Source organism: Poecilia reticulata, chromosome 4 (assembly GCF_904066995.2).
Source record: "Poecilia reticulata chromosome 4, P_reticulata-male-v2, whole genome shotgun sequence".
Lineage (NCBI taxonomy): Eukaryota > Metazoa > Chordata > Actinopteri > Cyprinodontiformes > Poeciliidae > Poecilia > Poecilia reticulata.
Window position 1 is genome coordinate 9,037,909 of NC_088833.1, and position 19,810 is coordinate 9,057,718.

General features: G+C 37.9%; 1 protein-coding gene across 1 annotated transcript in view; it reads left to right on the forward strand.

Moving 5' to 3' along the window:
- The first annotated feature begins 1,319 nt into the window (after positions 1-1,319).
- nek7 (NIMA-related kinase 7) overlaps positions 1,320-19,810 on the forward strand; it is a 79,870-nt gene continuing 61,379 nt past the window's right edge. The window contains exon 1 of the mRNA XM_008406560.3: positions 1,320-1,615. The gene's annotated coding sequence lies outside the window, so the exon portion shown is untranslated. The remainder of the gene's footprint in view (positions 1,616-19,810) is intronic.

Genomic DNA, 19,810 nt, shown 5'->3' on the forward strand with positions numbered 1-19,810 from the left:
AAAGCTGGTTGGTTTATGTGATGGACTGGACCAATAAAAGTTTAGATTTTAATCTAATTAATCATTTTCAGTGAAACTAAAAAATGTATGTTTGATTTTTTTTTCTCCCAATCTGACTAAACCTGATCTGATTTACAAACAATTAAATCAAATTCCAAAACACTCCACTGATCCCCAGGGAGAATAAAATGTTGTAGTATACTGTATAGTTTTCTTCAAATCGTTGTTGGACAGCTCACTTTATGCAAGCCACACTTTTCTGATTTCTGCTTGTAAATTAATCTGAATTCAAACTATCTTTTTGCTTTAAAATTATGCTTCTAGTTTGTGTTTTTTATGTAAAATACCATAAAAGATATTGAGGTTTGTATTTGTAAAGTGAAAAAACGTGAATGACTTAAATAATTGTAAAGACTCTTTCAAGTCATTGCATTAATGCAGCAAAATATTGTTTTTGTTTGTTTTATCTATTTACTTAGTTTTCATTCTGTGAAATACTTTGTTGTAAAGATGATATTATTTTATTGTAAACTTCATAATTAAATGGGCATCATTTTGATTTATATGATTGTTGTAGTAAAGTATTTCCAAACTATATGTATCTTTTTGGGAATCTTTATTATGGTTTACTCCAACAAGAAAAACTTTGATTATCTTCTAGTATTTGGTCCAATCTCAAAATGAAATTCAGATTTGACAGTATAGAGCAGTGGTGTCCAAACATTTCACCACATGAGCCAAAAGGATGTTGAATCTTTTAAATTTTATTTAACCAGCACAGCTTAAAACTACACACATGTAATATTATAATGAAACAAAGTAGTATTTTTTTAGGGAAAGGATCAATGCATTAAAGTGGATCTAAATGGGTTAGATTTGTCTTCTTAAAAGAAACATTACAATTCCCACATCTTTGTGGGGGTTGACTGCTTTTTATTTTACAGTCTATTCTCAGAAAAAAAAGCAACATTTAAAAGTGAGTTTGGGTCCTATTTAATATGGAAAAAAATAAAAATAAAAATAATAATAATAATCAAACGACATAAATACTTTGTGTTGAGCCAAACATTTTCCATTTTAAGATTTCAGTTAGTCAGTAAAAAATAGCTCTAATTAAAAAAATAAAAATAAAAAGTTTCCATCTGCATCAACTGCCTATGCTGGCAGACTAGATGTGTACTATTCCTGAATTGTGTTTTGGGGGCCCCCAAAATAAGTCCATGGGCCGCAGAAGGCTCCCCGTACCGCATTTTGGACACTCCCGAGTTAGAGTATCTGTGTTGAATCTCGCGGTATTTGACAGCTGCCTTGCGGGAATGCCGCGTTGTTTACATTAGCGGCTGACGGAGCAGCAGTGAGCTGATGAGGGGGGCCTTCTGGCTGAAAACACGTCTCCACTGACTCCACGGCACAGCCAGTCTCTGTGGGGGGAAGAAAAAACTTTTTGTAGGACAGACAAAGTGCCACACAAGAACAGAGGCCCGCCGAGTTCACTGGTTTGTTGCGACCTTGGACAGAAACGGGGAAAGTCACAACAAAGACGAGCGCCATAATAACCATCGGAGGAAACTTAACGTGAAGGAGGAATAGCTTAGCAACAGAGTCCCACTTCCTGGTGAGTACTGACACCGTCCACTCCTGGAGCGCAACCACCGCTATTTAACATGTTAGAAACTATTGTCACTTGTTTAGCGGGGATGTTGGGGATCTATAGCAGTTACTAATATTAAACTGCCCTAAGTTTGTTTGCTTTAACTCGAGTTTGACTCTTGAGAAAAAAGTTCTACGAAGTTCGCTAGTTAGCTTTGCCTGTTAGCCAACTAGCATGCTACTTCGTAAACTGTCCCTGTTATTTACACAGCTGACACGCTCAGTGAAGGTTAATAACAACCCTATAAAGACACAAATTACAGTGTCATAGGTGACTTTTACAAAACTTTTGGTCTCTGCTCATCACAAGAAAGCCGCGTAGGCAAACATGTGATGTACGTCTGACAGCGGCTGCTCCTTTGCCATGCCTCACTGTTACTGTCATTTTACTATCAAGTAAAATGTGACAAAAACTACGTAAAGTAGTTTAACTTTTTAAATACTATGTGGATTTGTATATATATATCCATGTATATTACCACATTTTACTTTCTTGAAAACGTGACTGTGTTGTTTTTATTGTTTTTATAACTTCAAAGTAAAGGTTTAATAATAGGTTTATTGGCAATATTTTCGACAGTTATATTTCCAAACACATTGACATCAAGCTAATGTGTATTGTTTAAAATGAAAAGAAAATAGCAGCGCAGTTCCCCAATTTACATCGAAACGTGCGAGAAGTTGAGACTAATAATAATAATAATACTGATGATGATAATAATAGTTAGTACAACTGTTCCATTGCAGCAAAAAGGTTCTGCGCCCTGAAGTATGCATGTTCTCGCTGTGTGTGTGTGTGTGTGTGTGTGTGTGTGTGTGCGTGTGTGTGTGTGTGTGTGTGTGTGTGTGTGTGTGTGCGCGTGTGTGTGTGTGTGTGTTTTCTCTGGGTGCTCTGACTGAACTGTCAGACTGGTTGTTTAAATGTTGGAACTGCTAGCTTGTCTTTTCTAGGTACCAATATGTGATTCCATATTAGGTGAGCAATAATTCAGTTCAGAGTAGCAAAAGAATAAAGTAGTAGAGTGAGGAAGAGTTGTCGGTGTGTTCTCTAGCAGCCTAAACTCATAACTACAGAGATAACCCAAGATATAATAGAATAAGGCATGGGAGCGGTAGGAAGAGCAATAAAGTTTATTGCTCTTGAACAATCCCAACATTATCCTTCTGTTTGATTGACCTTTCTTTATTCATCATCTATGAAGTCGACAGAGAAACCGTAATTTTTCAAAACTGCAAACTGACGATAAAGAGCAGCATCCTAATCTCTAGTTTGTCTAAGTTTTGCACGCTCTTTGATTGTGGTGTTGCTGCATGTGCTGCTTTTCCAACGCTGCCTGGCAGAACATGGAGGTTTGCATTTAAGTTCTGGACCGGGAGACTCATACAGAAAATATACACGCAGGTCAAACTCATGAGATGATAAATGTTTTGTTTCACAACAGTTACGCTGACTAAGCGTTCACTTTACGTGTATCTATAAATGTTTTATTAATAGAGTCAATAGATGATCTTTGAAAGTGTGAGATGTTATCCCCAGTTAACCAGCAAACCTGATATGTGAGCAAAACATGAAGTAGGGCTTGAGTTGTTGAGACGTTTTACTACTGTAATTGTATTGTAAGAATCTTTTCCCATATCTTTAAAGCCAGGCTGCATGTATACTTTTTAATAATTTATTGCTTAAATTAACTTAAGCTAACAAAAAACATCAGTTATTTTCCATCTCCCGGCTCCTTCTCTATTAGGCCTAAAGTTTAGCTGAAAATTAACAGACTCCAATTAAATGTCGCTGTCGCTGCCCATCACAGTAAAAAGATTGAAGGCGTCGCACGTTTTTCTGTAGCTACAGAGGGGATGATTCAAACGGGAGTTAGTGGGAGCTGACATACCTTGTTGACCCAATTATTACTCACTCCTCTGTTGCCACATTTGATCATTGTCAGAAACAACAGGCTGGAGTCTGCCGGCGTCGTCAGGTGATTGAGATGAACGCCGGCTGCCTCTGTGAAGTCGGATCATCAAGGAATGTGTCATAAACCGGATGATCAGAAAAATGGCTGACAAATGTTTGCGTCAGTCTCTGTGGTGAAAGGATTTCTGTCACCATGTCTCCCTTTGAGTTTTAGCTAATGGCAGGTGGATTACATCTGACAGGCTTTTGCAACACAAGATGATTATCCGTGCTCTGCTGTTTGGATGTGTAAGCTGGATGTATGATGATAAATTAAGTCGTATCTGTTTGAATTAAAACAAAAAATAAAACGAGTGACTTGGGGTAGAGTCTAAGTAACTTATTGTATTTTTGGTAAATGGAAGAAAACTGATAAAAGCCATCATCTTACTTGAAAAGTTGGCATTTCTATGCATGTGGCTGCCTTCAACATTTATTTTATTTTACTGATCTGCAGTTTTAATTATACAAGTTACACATTTTCTCAGCAAAATAATAAATTTCTTTGATAAGGTTTCACCTCTATTGTATATGATTAAATAAGATAAATGCATGTAGCTGTTTTTATCTGTATTTACTGTGTAATTTCCATACCACCGATAATTTGGCAGTGAAGAGGACTTTTGGTTTGAAACTCAGTTTGAAGCTCAAATTGAATATATCAATGTTTTTGAATTATTATAGTCATCATCTTAGATTATATGGACAAGTCATGATATCAAGCCCTTATACAAACACTTCAATTCAGTTTAAGTGTAGTTGATTCGTTTTTAACTCATTGAAAGAATTTACTCAAATTGTCAAATAACCTCTGTTATGTTTTGGTGATTGTGTATTGAAAGACATATTTACAGATCTGAGCGTCCGAAACAGAACGTTTGTGGTTGATTTTTGATTTGGTATCAAATTCTGAAATTTCTCTCCTAAAATGTAAAACTCTATGCTTTCTTGCATAGATATTTTATTTAGTCAGAGTAGTGATTTAGCACAGAGGAATTTACCAAATCACTCAGTTTCCCGTTTTAGCCCTGAAGCTGGCCCCTTGACGGTATTAAAGATCAGATGAGACATTTGTCATCTGACCACATTTAACAGTCATCTTGCCTTTGGGTTTTCACGGAGCACAACAAAAAAATGTTGCTCTCTTTTTCTTTTTGCAAAGCTTATTTGAAGGAAGATGCTTCCCGAGGCCTTTTTTAGCTACATTAAACACTGTCGTTTGCATGATGTGAAAGACCTCGGTAAAGCTTTTTCATACCAGGAAAAAATGTAGTTGAGATCACTACTCGGATTGATTTAAGATGCAGGGTTTATGGTTGTTTGGTACATTTGAACCAAGTGAATAATTGCAGACATATGAGAAAAGATGTGGATAAAATAAAACGGACACTAATAAATAGGGAAAAAAGAAATTCTTTCCATCACCAACTCCATTTGGTTAGAGTTTACAGGAAGGTCTTTGGCAAAGAATGTGGGTTGTCTTAGCAGCTTCTTGCACTCCTTTCAAACAGCCAGCCTGTCAATATTTTTCATATCCATCTCCCTTTATTATATGCAGGGTCACTGATGGTTCAAGCATCCAAATATCCTAGGACGATGCCTCGGAGCGCCTCGTGTCACGTGAATGGTGCTAACTTAAGTCTGGCATTGCTGCTTCTTCTCATCAGGCCCTCAGGAAAACAAACTACAAAGACATGCAAACACAAAAATTACTGACCTCAGACCTGTTTCAAAGTCGAACGAAACGCTTTCAGTGCCCCTTGTTCTTCTTCTGTTATGACCGCACGGTGTCAGCGCTTTATTCTACAGCAAAGGACTTGGGTTTTGTTTGTTTTGTTCACACCTTTTTGACAAGATTGGCCTTGTTTTTGGCTCGTAAGTCATACTTTATTTAAAGTATCTATTTATATTCGTAGAGTCACCTGCAAACTACAAAGTGAAAGATATGTTAAGACGTAAATGGCACCTTTTCGCTTACAGAAAATTGCAAATAAATAAATGGTTTCATTGCAGATTTTTTCTGTGAATTAAAGAACAATAGTACTGCTAATTTCATTCCACAATTAGCATTTATAGTATTAAATGTGTTCCTCACTTCAGCATGAGATAAAGTGGCATATTTGATGAGAATTTAAAAGTTTATTTACGTAAATAAAATATTGGTGTCAGTTGGATTGATAATCTGTCAGAAATAATTTAACAGTTTTACCCTTGCACCTTCCTGGGGAATGTTTCATTCACATTTAAATAAAAGTGGTTCTAGATTTTTATCAAATCATATTGCTCCATTTAGTACTGATTTATGGAAGCAAAAGCAGCCTGAAACCATTGGGCAAGGTTATAAACAGACACTATACTTGCTATTAAGACTTCCTAGGAACTTTAAAGTTCAATTATATTTTAAGCTGAGTAAAGTTTTACTCCTCTTTCCTGAGGTTAAAGGATTATTATTATTTTTTGGATAGATGAGTTTCTCAGACCATAACATCAGCAGAAGAAGCAGAACCTTTTACTTTGAAGGCCAGAATGTTCTAGTTTTACATTTCAGGAAACCATTCTGGACTTCTTCACTTTGGTTTCCATTGTCCCATCTCCCAGCCTGTCTTATGAGGGAGTCTTGGCACAACAGCAGTTGTCCTATCCTGAATGTTGAGGGCATTAGGAGCCACATCCGCCTGCAAATAACTAAAATTTAGCAAATACTTGAGACTCTCTCTAAAAATGCTTCTATTTTAATAGTTGAAACACCAAATATGCATTAATTCACACAATATAAGACAGCTTGGCACTACCTCAGAAGCTAACATCCATTGTCGTTCTTATTTCTCATTTTCAGGCTGCAGCCAATCGGCAACAACTAAGCTGAATGCCTCTCCTGGATTGGCTGCAAACACCAATCCACTGCATCAGCTACCATTGCGCCATTGTAGCTTCACAAGCTGCATTCTCTGTCAAATATTTTAAAATGCTGTACGAAAAAATAGGTGAATTTTTCGCAAATAATTTGGAGTCGTGTTCCACACAAAACCGCAAATACAGCAGGATTCCACTGTATCCTCACCTGTAAGTTGTGCTGTAAACAAACATCTGCTAAACGCAAATGCGTAAACGTAAAAATAAAATACTATCTGCTGGCCCATTCCCAACGAGGCTTGTCATGAGGATACATTTAGCTAGACAATAAATTGTTCCAGAAGTTATTGTGATAAATGATGATGTTGTTTTGAGACCATTTTTAAGTAACATAGCGGTAATAATGCAAGAGCACATTTTCAAAGATCAGCAGACTTTAAATTCTAATGAACTTTTAGCACTGGAAGACATTTTAAATATCCTAAGTAAATAAACAAACAAGTAAAATGATTTATGAAGTTTCTGTAAACAAAATTGTCCTTCAAAAAATGTCCAGTTGAGACCAAAGCAACAAAGACTTTTATCATCCAGTTTTTGGTAGAAAGAGAGAAAAAGATGGATAAACAATAAATTATTACAATGTAAAAATTTGGATTTGTTTTATTTATTACGCGATTAATTGATTAATTGATTATTGTGACAGGCCTATTCCCAACATTTCCAATATGTGTCCGTTGTAGGGAATGAAAAAGGCAGACTTAATTCAGTGTTTGTTGTAATTTAACGGCTTTGAAGCAGATCCCTGTTTTTTATTTTTTTTATTTTAACCGGCCATCACTCTGGAGTTTCCTCTCTCTTTCCATCACTTTTCATTATACCCAGTGCATAATATCCAAATGCCTCAGGATCAGTTCACTTTCACTGAATAATTGCAAGATGCTATGTGCCACTGTAAACACCACATCAGTGACGGCACACATTTGTCATGAAATGAGACAGAAGCCAAATGATTTTGCACTCGTGAGCAGAAAGAATCTGCTTTTCTGTGTCTGTGTTTCTTGCTGATTGTGCTATGGGCATTTGTTCCAGGCTCACCACAAATGAGACTAAATGTCTCACACAGGATTTATTGCAAAAGAACAAAAATTTGCATGTTTTGACAGATTGTCTGTTTTAGCCGCCCTGTTTTCAGTGTAAAACGTTGGGAACGTTTTTTTTTTTCCCCTTTCTATTCTTGTACTATTTATAATAAATAAAACTAAAGATGTCATGAATCACAAGGACAGAAAAATTTTGTAATATGCAGCTAATTTTCTAAAGTAATAGTAATCTTACTTCGTTTTTCTTGTTTAAAAATAACATTTGCGCTTGTATTTCCACATTAACGCTCACTTAGATTTTCTTCATTTAGGATTTGATGCAACTGAATATCTTGAGGTTTCTCAATGTACTGTGGTTCACAGCGGCAACAGGAAGAAACACAAAGTTGGATAACTCCAAGTTCCCTTTTTAATCAAGAGTTTCCTTATTCATTAAATTCTATGACGATCACAGCAGTTTCCTAAGTCTATGAGCGGGAAACATTTCCTGTAGGTGTTGTTTAACTGTAGCAACAAAATAAGCAGAACAGTTATAATTGACACATCCAAGCTGAGGAGCAGGATCCTGGCTTTAGTCTTCAGCATTGTGAAAAAATTGTCAAAATATGTTGCATTCAAGCAAAAAAGTAACTGAACCAAATGGCAAACAGTTACAATGGTAACATAAACCATGTAATATGAACAAAATGTAATATGTAATTTTGCTGCAATTTCAAGTATTTGCAGGGAAACATTTTAATTCCCTGTAAAGTAATATTAGATTCCAATTTTACCTATAAATAACCAATTTTAAATAGTTTGGATCAGAATAGGGTGCAAAAGATTTGTACTAATGAATCCTAGTTATTCACATTCAAACATTTTGTGGATTTATTTTATTAGAAAGAAAACCCTGGATTGATTGATCAATGCCAGACCGTGGATATTCAGAGAAAGTTGTTTTTTAAAACCGTCTGTGGGGTTTCATCCATTTCATAGCGAAAGTCAGACTCTTTTGGCTTCTGCTGGTGTAGTTCTGATAATGTGACCCCCTCAACCAACAGGAAAGACCTGATCACTGGGCTGTCTGCTGCTGTGACATTTGGATTATTATGAAGTTAAAAGCAACATTAGTAGTTTGTAAAGCGGGAGAATGCTTCCTGTCGGCATTTCAGTTTACAGTTATTTGGACCTGGCAGGAAAAACTCAATGAAGTTACTGAAGAAAACTCAAACACAAATGTCAACAAGATTGATTTAGACATCGGTTATCAGCCCAGTTTTACTAAATAAAATCATCCAACACTGATGTTAATAATGATCTACTATGTTTTCATTATACAACATTTTTTCTTGGTTCAAGTCAGACATTTACCAATCAGATTTGGCTTTAATTTGTGGTTGCCATTAAACTCTCACAGCGATGCAGTGGCAGTCCACCACATGATTCATCTCAGCAAAATTTCCACTCGCCCTCCTGAACTCTGTTAAATTTTAAAAAGCGTGTTTTTATACCATTATTGGATCTTAAATTGTGACATAGAAACACTTTATCAGTTTCAGCGACAGTTTTATGAATCTTAAATGGTGTTTTGGTGCTTATAAATCACTTTGAAATACATTTTTATGAAATCCACTCTGTCATTTTCAGTTTCGTTTCACTTGGTCTCGTTTATAACCAGGACATGCAAGATGTCCCTTTAGTCTTTCCTCTGCCTCCCTCGCTGTTTGTACCCTGACTCACAGCGGTTTCCCGTGGTCTCCCTGGTCTCTGAGTTTGGCTTAGGGCTTTGAGGTTGTGCTGAATGCTTGGGGGCATTAAAAAAAAGTAAAAAGAGTCATAACAAGACGCTTCTGTCATCTCCTGCTGCCCGGCTTGCCCTCAAGCCTCTTTGTCTCGCTCTCTCTCCATTTTCATGCCACTCATCTCTGCTTTTCCCTTCTTTACTGCTTTTTCATCTCTGGATCTTCCCTCTTGTTGCTTACCAGTCCCTGACCCCTCTCCACCACTTTCCTTCACTTCTTCTTCTTAAGTTTATCCTTGGTGTGTTGTAATGCTCAAAGTCTGTCTCCCCTGTTTCTTGGCTCCCCACTCTTGGAGGTCCTGCCTACCTGGGGCTTCCTCCCCAGCCTCCTGGCCCTCTGTCAGGGAGGCAGGCAGCCCGACTCCCCCAGCGCAGCAGGAAGCTGCAGCAGCAGGGGTCAGGCCTGCATGGCGCTGCCGGCTGGCGCCGTCAGAAGTCCTGCCAAGCCAAGGATGAAGGACCTTTGCCAGTGTGGTATTGGCGCTCTAAAAAAAAAAAAAAAGAAAATTACAGATGTGGATAGCAACAGAGATGGGTGACGTTAATGAATGTCTTATAAGTAGAATCAATGTATTGATTGGTATTTCTGTCAATTATTATTTAAATTTCGCTTAAAGTATGATTGGAAAACGCCCCAAACTGTTGCTGCTCTGGATTTGTTGCTTGAGGATGTAAGCTGGTTGGTCCGCCTCTGGACCGGCTGGGGAAAAAAAAGAAAAAAAGATTGATTTATGGGTTTGTGTCTTCAGAGGGGGGAAATCCTGGCTGGGTTCCCAACTGGTCCTGGCTTGTCAGTTTAACGGTGAATATTCAACATTGCGCCACACTGCGAGGCTTGGCTGTAAACGGCAGTCGGCAAGAAGCTTAGCAGCTGAAGCTTGCACAATGCTGGGCTTTGCTTGTGAAGCCCACCTAAAAACAGCGCACAAGCAGGAAGGCACATCTTGAAGTTCAGATTTCTCCAAAGAGGCAGATGGCATGGGCTGGTGGTGTCACACTGTAGTAAAAAAATAAAAAACACAAAAAACACCAGGATCCCGTGATGAAAGAAGCTCCCGCCTGCTTTGAACAGCGAGTCTGTCATGGCTGGTGTCTGCTGTGTGGCTCCAGGTCAAACTGTGATACGCAACTCCTGGAATTTACGCTTTTCAAGTTTTTCATGTTCAAATCGTCTGAGGGAAAAACAGGGGGGGGTGTTGGGGACAGGAAGTCTCATAAATATTAATATTCTAATGTGTGAAAGTGGCAGGGAAGACCTCTCTGGTTTAGTCGCTTTCAAGCCCTGTTGGGGAGCTTCTCTCTCCTGTCTGTGGATCTTACTCACATTCCTTGCTTCTGTATTTCTCTGCAATTTTGGTAACTGACGATTTTATTTTCTGAACTCCGTTCTGTTATAAATAAACTCAACCTGAGTTCTCCGTAGGATAAATTAGATCAGAAAGTTGCGGGTGAGCTGTGGGATTGTGTTTATTATTGAAAACAGTCTGTTTGAACTAAATCTGCTGTCACCTTTTGGATTTTCAATTAGCAAGAACATTCTGCGTAAATGCTCAAATATGCCAGAAGAGTTTTTTGTTCCAAATATTTCTTTCAGTGAAGCTATGTTGAGTCAAAAAGGCATTTCATCAAATTAAAACTGCAGTCAGAAGTGATTTTTAAAGTCTGTATTTAAAAGCTGCCCTTTACAGAGCAAAAACTCGCTTTCTACCAACTACCTACTTTCCGTCCAGCGTAGATGTATTTTTGAGAAATCTCAAATGTAGTATTTCTTGTTTAATTTTTGAAATATGTGAAGGTGAGGTAATATGTTGGGTTATTTCCTGTTGAAGATGAACTTGTTTTTGCAGTCAGTTTTGGTATATTCAGGTCACACCTTTCTGTGGCTCATACCTTTTATCTTTTATCGTGAAAAATTTCTAGTAAAACCAAAATGGGCAGTGCTTTTGGAAATGTTATTTTTATATTTCCACGAAGCATCAATAAATACCAGTAAATTCAAAGATCTGATAAAATGCAGCTAGTGTGCTGTTGTAGTGATATGAATAACACTTTTTAGGTATGTGGTGCCCTGAAGAGATATGAATGCTGTGCCATGCAGTCACAGACATACAGTTACCTAAAAAATGAGGAATAATTTTTTTTATCATGATTTTTATTGTTTTCGGAATAGCACTACAAAGTACTGCGGTAAAATTGTAAGTCCATTTTGCCTACATCTATACTATTTGAGACGGTGGCATGAAAATTGCTCTCCAAGCGTTTCACTCATCTCGTGTCTCTGTTTTTGGTCCAGATCGGTCAGAGGCATGTGATTTGTAAAATTACAGACTGAGAGGGAGCTTTCTCATCACCGCACGCTTTAATTCATATTCTGATTTGGAAACTTTATTAAACGTTGAACTGAAACGAACCACAGCTTGTAGGTGAACTTTGAGTGCAACTGAGCTTTACTGCTTTCTATTTGTGGTTGAACAGCTAAAACACAGACCCCTGCGTGAAAGCCTCAACTTTATGCTCAGCTCTCCGCTGCTGACCAGGATAAAAATATTCATATTCAAGTTTAAGATATTTTGATCAGATGTTCCCCCACTAAACCCCACATGACCCTGACATCTTAAAATGAGGCTGATGCGGTGAGTTTTCCAGATGTTCAGTGAATGTAGGGCAGAGTCCGGCCTCTGCTAGGGATGGTGGAACAGGTCTGACATCTCTTCTGAACTGAAAAAGGAAATCCCTGCAGGCGCAGAGCAGAGAGGAGCGTATAAGGGAGGAGGGCAAGAATGGAGAGAGGTGCGACCCCTTAGGGGTAACGTTATTCTCTGATCGTCAGATACACACATACTCGCTCACACGCTGGCATGCTGTGACGGTGTGCCGGGTAATGCACTCATGCAAAGAGAGATGAGTGCCTGAGGAATAAAAATAAACACAGAACTTTTTATTTTTTTGTGTGTGTGTATATGCTGCGCTCACGTTGGCTTTTGTTTCCATTTTAATTTGGCTCCAATTTGTGCTTTTTTGTTTGAAATTTGACATAAGATCCTGTGGCTAATTAGCATCATGGCAACAGATTTTTGGAAGTTTTTCTTTAAAGATACTGTGAAGTTTGTTGGTTTTCCATAGGTTTTATTGATGGGAGTCGTCTTTCTGGACTGCATAACAAAATCCTGGATGTGTGTATGAAACAGCGCTGCCATGTTGGACATTTTCTCTGAGCCGGGCTGCTTTAGATCTGGTTGGAAGGCTGTATGTGCAGCAGCCAGCAGAATCCTCCACAGAAGCCACAGCAGGCTGAAGCTGAGCAACAGCCAGCCCAAAGCTTGATTTTATTTTATTTTTCATTTCTTTTTGGTGGAACGTTGTTCCCATGGCTCCACGGTTAACATATGCACTCAATGTAGACGTCTCGTTTTACAATAACTTCTCCATTTACTGTTTGTGTGTCTTTTCCTCCTTATTCAGTGGCTGGCTGTGGCCAAGGTTGTTTTGGGTTCAGGGTCTTAGATTTTGCCTTTGCTAACTGACTCTGAAGGGGGTCGGGATGTTGTGGTCCGTCTCCATAACCCTCACAGACCTTACAGTAAGACGTGTTCCATGAAAAACCCAAACCATAGACCTTACTTTAGCAGTTAACTATGTAACGAGACATGCCTGGGAACTGCTGCTCTCACATTACTAATGATTTGGACATCTTGTGCTTGTCACTTCCTCTTAGACAAATTTTTGCACTAACACAGACTAACTGCATCAAACATCTCAGGGGGAGGAGGAAAACCGTAGATCAAGAGTTTTCCTTTTTTTTTATTTTTTATTTTTGGAAAATGGGCTTTTGTTGAAATTAATTTCATACGGGATGAATATTAACGAAAAGCCTTTCTTACTTCCCAGAAACAAATCAGCATGATGTGTTTAATCTGCATTTTCCAAGTGGCCTTCTTCAGAAATGACTTACAAACTTTTCCATTAATCTAAATAATTAATAGTCCTCCATAAAAGGCTGTTTTATTAAATACATAAGCGATAGTATTCATGAAACAACAGATTTGTTTTGAGATTTTTCAGATTAAACTGGAACAAAATAAAAAATAACCTTTGGTTCAGTCATGAACACTACTGTTTCTATTTAATCCTTTTAATAATGCGTAATAATACAGACTGAAATATAATATTTTATATCTGTGACCCATGAGTTTGTCTAGTTTAAATTTGATTCATGTAGATATTAGAGTTTATTTACTGTTAGATGACTAAAAGCCTGCACATCGACACACAAGAGCAAAACTTTCCTCCAACATTTGTTTTGGATAAAATCGTAGACACTCATGGTTGCTGAGTGTTTTCTGTCAGCTCATCAGTCGTGGCTGGATGTTGTCAAATTCTTCTTTTACTGTCGCATAACTTGAAGTACTCCTTTACTCTTCTCCACTTAGAGGACATTCATTCCACATTAAAACGGATTGTTTACCCTCCATGTTGGTCTTAATCTTTAACCCAAGTGGAGCCAACTTCCTGAAAAAAATTTTTAGGCTATAAAGATAAAGTCAACAGGTTTCCATTGTCAGTCATTAAGTAGGAAAAGTCACAGAAACCCTAAATGTTGTTAAATAAATCCTTACAGTGCAATGATATCTTTGCATATCATTTGTTACTGTAGTTATCTATCAACTACCTGACGCAGATAAATAACTGACTTTTCTTTGGTTCTGTTATTTACAGTAAACAAAGACGCAATAAAACGGATCTTAATTGTAATTTTTAGATTTACAATTAATAATTTTGGTGAGCTAAAGACATGCCTCGCGATGCAGAACCTCCACATGTTGGGTTACTGAATGAATCCATCCGTAGGTGGACTCCATTAGTATTCCTCGCCATGCTGTCAGTGGCCCATGTGAGCAGAGCTCCCACATAATATCTGCTCCCTATCAGCTGCTGCATATATTACAACCATTGTTGCTTTTCAGCAATGCTGATGTAAGGCAAATTCAGCAACAACCACTGCTGATGCTGCTTATTATGCACTACTAACTATATGGAAAGATCAAGTCGTTTTTATTTTTAACAAATTAGTGTAAATTTGACAGTCTTATGAGTCAGGACACTGTTGCAGGACATGTTGAATAACTTGATGGAGTTGAAGTTTTCTAAATATTGAGTTAATGAGTTTTAAAATGTGTGCTGCAGCTAAGCAGAGGGAGACAGAAACAAACAATATTGGTTCAATAAAAGCCAATCATAACTACATTATTAAATGTAATTTATTATTTTTTATGTAACTACTGTTAAAATATTTCACAAATCACAAAGTTCACTCATTCCGTATAATACCAGAACATTATAATGCTCTAGGTCTCCAGATTAATATTCAGCTGTTGTTTTTTTAAAAGCTACGCATCCCTTTGTAATTCTTTTTCCTCATTTGTTCCCTTTTTATTTAATAAATATTTTTTACATATTAGCCCTCTAGCCATGCAGAAAAACAGAGCCACAGCCCGCGGTACCGGATGTCACATCTAATATCCCGGTGCCAGAGGTGATGAAGCTAATTTGGTGGTCAGTCTGTGACATGGCTAACAAACAAAGCTCTGGTTGGTCCTGGAGGGCTGGCATCTCTGCTCTGCTGTGCTCTGCTTATGTTCTGCATTGTGGAAAACTGAGTTGTTGCCACAGGCCACGATGGCAGCCCAACGCCCTGGGATCTTCATCATTCTGGGGTGCTTAACTCTGGGTGTGGGTCTTTGATTCTAATATAAATTAATTTAGGTTTGCTCTACCCTAAATATTGAGAATATATGCAAAAAAACACTCTCAGGCAAAGACTGGTACGAAATTTCCATTAGTAAAAATGTAATTTTTTACAGAATGACTGTATTTACACAAAGATGTTAAAACTATTTAACAGGACCTTGTTTTTATTTCTAACAGGACATATTTATTTCTATTTTTGCTAAAATAACATTGATTATTGCAGTTATTATAATGTATAGAACATTTATTGTTTCTGATTTGGAGACATAGACTAGAACAATATATATATATCTCAATATTTCCTAATTTTTGTAGTACAAGTTTTGCCTTTAGAGAAAAACTGCAAAAATTTTATTTGTAATAAAATGTTTGGCATCGGCAATTTGGAAACTATCGCTGTTTAAACTATAAATATAACTTCACACTAGTTCTCAGCTCATGCTTGCTAAATATATAGTTGTGACAGTGCAAGAAAACTACATACACAATGACTTTTGCCACAGTTTTGTAAGTCAGTAAGTGAAAGAGCGTAAAACACTAAAACACCAAAAACCCCTTTAGACCATCAGAGTCAAACCGTTTTAGATCCTCCCACATCAACATTAATCTAAACCAGTGTTTTTCAACCTTTTTTGAGCAAAGGTACGTTGTTTTAATTGAAAAAATCACAAGGCACACCACCAACCAAAATGTAAACAGAGATACTCTGTAGCCGCCTATATTACATATACTGTATAGTCATTCTTATCAAAGTCTCTTGAATAGGAATCAAATACACAAAAATTTATTTTTTATCATATCTTACATTTCTTATTTCAAATTGCACTTATGTCCACTTCAAAAATACACCTAAACAGTGCCACAACACTATTGTGTGTGATGCATGAATGTAGTAATATTCATGCATCCCCTCCCCCCCGGCGGAAACTTACTTAAATCAGCCGCACCGGGCTACAGGCCGCTGGTATCTCTGCCGCTCTCGGTTTCCCATAAGGACCCAGCAGAGGGCAGCAGAGAGCTATGTCCTTAATGTATCCAGCAGTTTTTAGTCTCCGTCTCCAAATCCGGTTTTGTTCACGCTGAGTTTACGTGCAGCGGCTTTATTTCCCTCCTGTACTGCCAGATCGATACTCCTCAACTTAGAAGCTGCATCATATGAGTTTGAAAACATTTCTCGGTCGTGCCTGCTGCTAGCATGTGCTTGTTCTAAATGAAAATTAGCGCGTTCTTCTTTGATTTCCAATTTTGACTTCCAATGATTCACTTCCTGCTAAAGAGCCCCCTGGTGGTTCAAGAAAAATCCACAGAAAAGCCGCATTTTCAAAATGTAGGAAAAAAGTAGCAACTTATAGTCCGGAAAATACGGTAGGTGAAATTGGATCATTTCCACAGCACAGCTGACGATCACTCACACTAGTCCAACACTAGTGTGCCGCGGCACAGTGGTTGAAAAACACTGATCTAAACAGTTTAACGCCTAAATATTACATAATGCACATTAATAGCATTACCTATTTAAACTTAAAAGCCTTTCTCCAGTGGAGGGCTACTTGGTTCACAGCCGCGAGTTAAGTGGTCTTGTACTGCGGTCAATGATGATTATCATTACGCCGTAGCAAAAGGAATTTATAGTTAACGTTTCTAAAATAACGTTTGAAACAAAATTACTTATTTGAAACCATTCTAAATATAAAAATATGTTTGTATATTTGCACGTTTGTAAGCATCTTCTTTGCATGTTTTTGAAAACATTTCAAGTTTCAAAAGTTGAACATACTGAACAATGGTAGAGTGATTAATAGATTGACAGCATTACTTCAAACACAAAGAACTGATAGACTAACATCTTTGATTAATCAGTAAATGTTAAAAACTACCTGTCGCCCACTAGGAAAGCTGTACGTCTTGGCGTCCGATATTAAACCTCTGATTATAAATGTAAAAATTTTTTATGTTCAGTAGTAACCTTTGCTTAAGGATTAAATCTACTTCAGTTCATGTGGCACCATAAAACTTGTAATCTTAAACTGTTTCTGTCCTCTGGTTATAAACAGTCATCATTTATTCAGAGATGAAGAGGGACGGCTCTGAGTGCTTACTTGCTTAAAGTCATGCCTATTCAGTCAGTTTCCTCTGAGATCCTGAGAACTTGTGGCGTCTCTTACAGCTTGATAAACTAGCCTAAATTAGAAGCCACTGATTTGCTGTTTCCTCAACATATTATGCATTCAGCTTCTATTTTAACTGAGGAGTGATGGTGATGTGGCATTTTGAAAGGCTGTGAAAGTAGCGAGGGTGTGCACGCACGGCATAAACCCCCAGGGTCCCCTCTCCTTAATGCCTGGGGGGGGCTCTCTGCTTCACACAGCCTGCTCATTGACACACTAAGCTTGTTCCTCAGGGATAACACAGCTGTCTTAAATGCAGCTCTATTTTTGCATACTTTGCCCACATAATTTTCTCTCCCCGTACACAGTCAGCAGTTTGTCGGTATACCTTGTTTATTCCCCGTGATTGACAGGATGGATTATTTTCACCTTGTAATCGAAGTGAGGAGAATAAAAAAGTCTGAAGTGGTGTGGCTGGCGGTCTTCTTTCCACTGGCACCATGGCTGCCTGTCACTCGGCTTTTATCATTGAAATTGGAGTTTATCTTTTACAAGCTTAAGTGGAATGTTTTTGTTTTTCAAGCGATTATTAGCATCCTCCTTAGCAGCCATCTCTGGCTGATGAAACGAGCACATCAAACGGCGTTTCACGCTAACGAAGCAGCGCAGGCTGCCTGGCTCCTGCCTTTACCGCGAGGCACCTGCTTAAGTGACAGAACGGCAACAAAGGGCCCCCCGCCTCAAGGGGCCCGTCAGTACCCCGGTGGAGTGGGTAGCACAATGGAGCAGGGAAGTGGCCCGGGCTTTTAGCCACGTGCCAGCTTGTGTTGAATAACAGACAGGAGCAACAGAGCCCAGTGGAGCAGGAAGGGGAGGACATGGGAAGGACAAGAGAAGGGAGGAGCGGGGGGTCGTGGTTGACACCTGTTTGTGCTTGAGCTCTTTTCTCTATATTAGTCACCCTTTACCGCTATAGACGTCAGGAGAGGATGTAAAGTGAAAACTGGCACGCATGGGACACAAACGTGCAGGTGTACAGGCACAGGGAGGGAGATGCAGATGAGGATTCAGGGTTTTTTGTTTTTGTTTATGGGACTCGCCCAGGAAAGGTCAGCTGTGAAATGTACTCACACAGACTGGATTGGCTTAGTTGGTTGATGAGAATCGAACTAGCTCCTGATAGCTTATTGTGCTGGGATTGTATATAATTAACTCCTGCAATGGAAAAAACGAAACAAAACAAAACTGCCTATGAGGTTCTGAAAATTAAAAAGAGCAGAAAAGAGTTTATAGCGAAAAGCTGTTATGGGCAACATAGTTCTGTTATTATTATAAAAATGAATTAAATGTGATAAGAACTAGTCATCCTGCAAAAGAATAGTAAACTAATTAAAAAGGATATGCTTTATTTTTAGAGATTCTGATATATTTATACTCCTAAAGGCTGCTGAATCTTTACTTTTTACCATCTTTACAATACCACAAAATATTGTGGCTTAAGGTAGCTATTGCCATTTAAATGTGATATGATAGTTTAGGTTTTATTTCTAAGAGCTTTAAAAGATATAAAACTATATACACTGTATATTTTATTTTAACTGTGAAAGAAAATAAAATGCTACAAATGTATGTTGGGTATGGGTCTTTTGGCTCTAATGGAAAATTTAAACAGTTACTGGTACTGTATTGTCTTTTTCAGCAGCAAAGCACCTCTGACTTCCATCCAAGTGTTTTTTTTCTTTTGCTAAAGTCCGAACATATGTTTGAAAGAACAAGTTGTTTATGCATTACTAGATTTAAAAGCACCCACAGGTAAAGTTAAAGAAAGTGACAAGGTTTCAGTAAATGACTACAGTTGTTTCTTCCAATTTAGCCTTTTTGCAAATTTGTTGGTAGAACGCATCTGAAGTATTACAGATAACATATAATGCAGTTTGAGAAGCTGAAATAATGAGATTCAATGCTGCTCGAGCCGCTATTGGCTGGTGTTTGTGAACCAGCCAATCATTTCTCTTGCAGAAAGTGAATGTGGTAGTGCCACAAGGGTTTCCACTATGGATACGACAGACACAATCCGCTAATACATGAGACCCCCGTAAACAATTCTTATAACTGCCTATTTTAATAGTTCAAACACAGAATATACCTCAATATATGTACAGAAGAAGCCGCCTGAAGCTAACATCTACAGACTTCTGTACTTCTGCTCTTGGCGGTGCAGCCAATCAACGGTAAGGAAAATGAATGTTTCTGCTGCTTGACAACACTAGTCAATAACACGTTAAGTTGCATTGCACTGAAATATCTCAACTTTCCAAGCTGCATTTTCTTTCACATATTTTAGATATGCTATACGCAAAAAAGTTCTCAAATATTGAACCACAAACAGGGGGGAGTGTATTTTACTGTTCAAAAGAAATCTTCTAAAATCGGCATCGGAGATTGAAAAAAGGTCACAAATTTCTGATCAGTACACATCTCCTATTTTCCAGTTGGGACTTGGATTACTTACTAATGTTGTGTGGATCCTCTGACTGTTTAAGATTCTTTAATACTTGTAAAAGTTTTGCAGATTTTAGGATTTAAAGGAGTGGTTGAACTTGGCTTTCAGTGCCTT